Source organism: Psammomys obesus, unplaced genomic scaffold (assembly GCF_907164565.1).
Source record: "Psammomys obesus unplaced genomic scaffold, mPsaObe1.curated_primary_1811, whole genome shotgun sequence".
Classification (NCBI taxonomy): domain Eukaryota; kingdom Metazoa; phylum Chordata; class Mammalia; order Rodentia; family Muridae; genus Psammomys; species Psammomys obesus.
In genome coordinates, this window is record NW_026589122.1 from 17 (window position 1) to 5105 (window position 5089).

A 5089-nucleotide genomic window follows, 5' to 3' on the forward strand; every position below is an offset into this window, starting at 1 on the left:
TCTATCTATCTATCTATCTATCTATCTATCTACCTAACAATATACCTGTCACCTATCAGCCTATGTATATGCATATCATCTATCTGTCTATTTGTTTCTCTAGAAATGAACAAACACATGAATACACATACAGACACACACATGCACACACTAGAAATTCACTATTGTTCATTGTATGAATATGTGTTGGGCAAAGCATTAGTTTTTTCATTTCCACTCAACAAAATATTATTTACTACCGCAAATTTTTGATGATAACATACATTTATTAGAAACATTTTCTAATACTTACAGATTTACATAAACTTAGTTGCTTCAAAATTTTCGCTAAAATTATGCAAAACCCAGAGTTTTGTTACAGAGTTCATATTCCTTGGACATTCACAGAATCCTAAAGTCCAGAAAATAGTTTTATTTTATTTCTTATTAAATTTTTATTTTTATATTAATTAGAGTTTATTAACTATATATCCCAGCTGTAGCCCCCTCCTGCATTTCCTCAAATCTCAGCCTCCCTCCCTCATCTCCTCCCATGCCTCTCTCCAAGTCCACTGATAGAGGAGATCCTGTTGCCTTCCATCTGACCATAGCTTATCAGGTGTCATCAGGATTGGCTGCATTGTCCTCCTCTGTGGCCTGGAAAGGCTGCTCCCTCCTCGGGGGTGTGGTGGTCAAAGATCCTACCACTGAGTTCATGTCAGAGATAGTCCCTGTTCCCCTTACTACGGAACCCACTTGGATACTGAGCTGCCATGGGCTACAACTGAGCAGGGGTTCTAGGTTATATTCATGAATGGTCCTTGGTTGGAGTATCACTCTCAGAAAAGACCCCTGTACAAAGATACAATGGTTCTGTTGTTCTCCTTAAGGAGCTCCTGAACCTTCCAGGTCTTAACAATTTTTTCCCCATCTTTCACAGGATTCCCTGCACTCTGCCCAAAGTTTGGTTATGAGCCTCAGCATCTGCCTTGGTACACCACTGTGTAGAGTCTTTCAGAGGCCCTTGGTGGTAAGCTCCTGTCCTGTTTCCTGTTTTCTCCTTCTTCCAATGTCTATCCTGTTTGTCATTCTGAGTGAGGATTGATCAGCTTACCCAGGGTCCTCCTGCTTGCTTAGCTTCTTTAGGTGTACAGATTTTAGTATGTTTATCCTATGTTATATGTCTAATATCCACTTATAAGTAAGTATATACTATGTGTGTCTTTCTGCTTCTTAGATACCTCACTCAGGATGATCTTTCTTAGATCCCACCCTTTGCCTGCAAATTTCATGATTTCCTTGTTTTTAATGGCTGAGCAGTATTCTATTGTTTAAATGTACCACAATTTCTGTATTCCTCAACTGAGGGACATCTGTGTTGTTTCCTGTTTCTTGCTGTATTGAAAAAAGCTGCTATGAACATGGTTGAGCAAAGTCTTTGTTGTGTACTTGAGCATAATTTGGATATATGCCTAGGGGTGGTAAAGCTAGATCTTGAAGAAGCGCTATTCCTAATTGTCTGAGAAAGTGCCAGATTAATTTCCAAAGTGGTACAAGTTTACATTCCCACCAGCAAGGGAGGAGGGTTCCTCTTTCTCCACATCCTCTCCACCATGTGTTGTTACTTGACTTTTGACCTTAGCTATTCTAATGGGTGTAAGGTGAAAACTCAGGGTCGTTTTGTATTGCATTTCTTTGATGACTAATGTCATTGAGCATTTCTTTCAGTGTTTCTCTGCTATTTGATATTCCTCTATAAAGATTTCTTTGTTTAGCTCTGCAACCCATTTTTTAATTGGATTATTTGATTTTTTTTTTTTTTTTTTTGCTTTTTAACTTCTTGAGTTCTTTATATATTCTGGATATTAGGCTTCTGTAAGATATAGGGTTGGTGACAATCCTTTCCCAGTCTGTAGGCAGTTGTTTTGTTCTGACGACAGTGTCCTTTGCTTTACAGAAGCTTTTCAGTTTTATGATGTCCCATTTCTTGATTTGCACACTATATGATAGTATACATGAGTGACCCCAAAACTTCAACCAGAGAACTCCTTTGCCTGATAAACACCTTCAGCAAACTGGCTGTATAAACAACTAACTTAAAAAAAAATAAAACTCAGTAGTCCTCCTGTATACGAAAGACAAAAGGGATGAGAAAGAAATTAAGGAAATTACACCTTTCATGATATCCACAAATAACATAATGTACCTTGGTGTGACTCTAACCAAGCAAGTGAAAGACCTCTTTGGAAAAACCCCAAGTCTCTGAAGAAAGAAATTGAAGATGGTATCAGAAGATGGAAAGATCTCCCATGCTCATGGGTCAGTAGGATTAACATAGTTAATTTTTTACAAAGATGCTAAAACAATACAATGGAAAAAAGACAGCATCTTCAACAAATGGTGCTGGTATAACTGGATGTCTACATGTGGAAAAATGCAAATAGATCCATATTTATTACCCTGCACTAAGCTAAAATCTAAGTCGATCAAAGACTTCAATATAAAACCAGACACCTTAAATCTGTTAGATGAAAATTGGGGAAGAGCCTTGAACTCATTGGCCCAGGAGATAACTTCCTGAACAGAACACCAACAGCACATACTCAACAGTCAACAAATGGGATCTAATGAAACTGAAAATATTTTTATTGTATTTTTGTTTGTCTACATTGCAACTATTCAAGACAACGTGATAATTGTGGTGACCATTGTCTGTAGTCCAGAACTGATAGACTGCCCCATGTACTTCTTCTTGACATTCTTGTCTCTATTGGATGAATTCTTCTCTTTTGTCACCACACCAGAGATGGTTGTGGACTCGTTATATGACAGGAAAACTATCTCCTTTGAAGGATGCATGATGCAGCTCTTTGCTGAACACTTCCTTGAAGCAGTAGAAGTGATTGTTTTGACAATCATGGCCTATGACCACTATGTAGCAATTTGTAAGCCTTTGCCCTGCTCTTCCGTCATGAACTGGAAGGTGTGTGGCATACTGATGGGGGTAGCATGTACAGAAGTTTTCTTACATTCTGTCATACAAATTATTTTCAATTTGCAGTTACCCTTCTATGGACCCAATGTCTTTGATCATTTCATGTGTGATTTGTTCCCATTACTGGAACTTGCCTGCACTGATACACATATCTTTGGCCTTTTGCAGGTTGCTAACAGTGGGTCTACCTGCATAATAATCTTCTCTGTTTTGTTTGTATCCTATGGTGTCATCCTGTGCTCTCTGAAATCCCACAGTTCTGAAGGGCAATGGAAAGCTCTATTCACCTTTGTGTCCCACATTGCCATTGTGATTTTGTTCTTTGTCCCATGTATATTTATATATGAACGCTCATCATCTGCTTTCTCTTTTGATAAATTTGTGGCAATATTTTACACCATTCTAACTCCTTTGCTCAATCCTTTCATTTATACTTTTAGGAATAAGGATACAAAAAAAAAATGCCATGAAGAAAGTTTGGAAGAGATCCATGAAGGTTACTAATGGAAAGTGAGAGATAGAAAGATATCAGTAAAGAGCCCAAAATGATTTTGATAAAAAAGATTCTGCATTTTCCTTTTAATTGAACAAGTCATCTCTGTCAGTAGCAAAACATCCTAAAAGGGTCAGAAATGTTGTGTTCATATTGAGTACCAATTCTTGGCTGACAACTCATTCTTTTCAAGTGTTTACGAAAGAGGCTTCAAATTTGTGCTTGCTTATACTGTAGTAATTTAAGAAATGGAAAGAAAATTTGTGTATATACTTATTTACTATTTATTCCACCCTGTGCATGAGGTCAAAACATTTTACAAATTTAAGTGACTCCAGGAAATAACCAGGGTTCAGGACACAGAGTCAGCACAACAGTCACAGAACCTCTGTTGTACATGTTCCTGTGTCAGCATGCAGTGTGAGCTTATCACCAACAGATATATAGTGTTGGATTTCTTGAGAGATGTAATTTGATTAAATTAATTGTGTATGTTCCTCTGGTGACAGTTGAAATGCTTTTTTCATACTGATTTGGTATAAGAATGGACTGGGGAAGATTCCACAAGGAAATCAGCAGTGATTACTTCTTATTCAAATATCAAGAAAGAGAACATTTGAGCAAATGTTACACTATCAACATAAGGAAATGGATTGACCTGACTTTTTACATTACCGTGTGAAAAGGTAACCAGACCATCAAAACACAAAAAGTCGATTTTAAAAGTAAAGGCCATTTCAGTTTTCTTTGTGACTTTAGTTTTTTTGACTATGGAAATGAAAACAATTATATTGGAAGTAATGTCAATAAAATGACTTTTCAATTCAGCCACATATTACAAATCAACCCCTTAGCTGAGTTTCAGTAAGTATCAGCTGGTCATGTGGTTTCTGAAGTAAATGTGTCTTTTGAAGTAAAGGCTAATTTCTCCTGTTATATCAACAGTGATTAAATGCTAATTAATTATGTAATGTAGGAACAATACTGAAAAATCCATTCCATTCTTTCCTTAATCGTTCATGCCAGTTCAAAGTAAAAGAGTACATTTTGTGGCGTAAGATTTCCCCAATATTTGGAAGGGAGAATTCATGGGGTGTTGTGATTGGGTTCCAAACAATCACTTGAAGCATGAGTGTGCATTACATATGTCCCTATTTGTAACAAAACAAAACCTAATAGAGCTCACCACTCCATTTACATGCTTTATCATCTTTCTTCCTCATTACAGGGTTGAATTATTGATGTCTTTTCTCTATATACAATGATTTTTGCTCTTGATAAGCTCATTTATTTATGAGTATAAATAAAAAAAACATTTTTTTTTCAATTGTTTTATGATTCTTTAGACTCACATTTTAAAATAAAAGTAAAACAAAAGAACAAAACCTCATTTGAGCCAGACTATAGTGATAGATACAGTTTTATATCTAAAATGCACATGCATTTAAAATCAAGTACTGGCTTTTATAAATTTGTCCTCTTACCCCTCTGTATAGTCTCTCATAGTAATCAATGATTTTATTTTAGACATTCTGGTGAGTGTTAAATGGAATCTCTGAGACTACCTTTATGATGATGATGATGATGATGATGATGCCTGTTTTTTTAATTCTTTCTTAATT

At 36.2% G+C, this 5089-nt stretch overlaps 1 pseudogene; it reads left to right on the top strand.

Moving 5' to 3' along the window:
• Window positions 1-294: 294 nt before the first annotated feature.
• On the top strand, window positions 295-3488 carry LOC129674822 (olfactory receptor 4C15-like; annotated as a pseudogene).
• Window positions 3489-5089: the final 1601 nt, after the last annotated feature.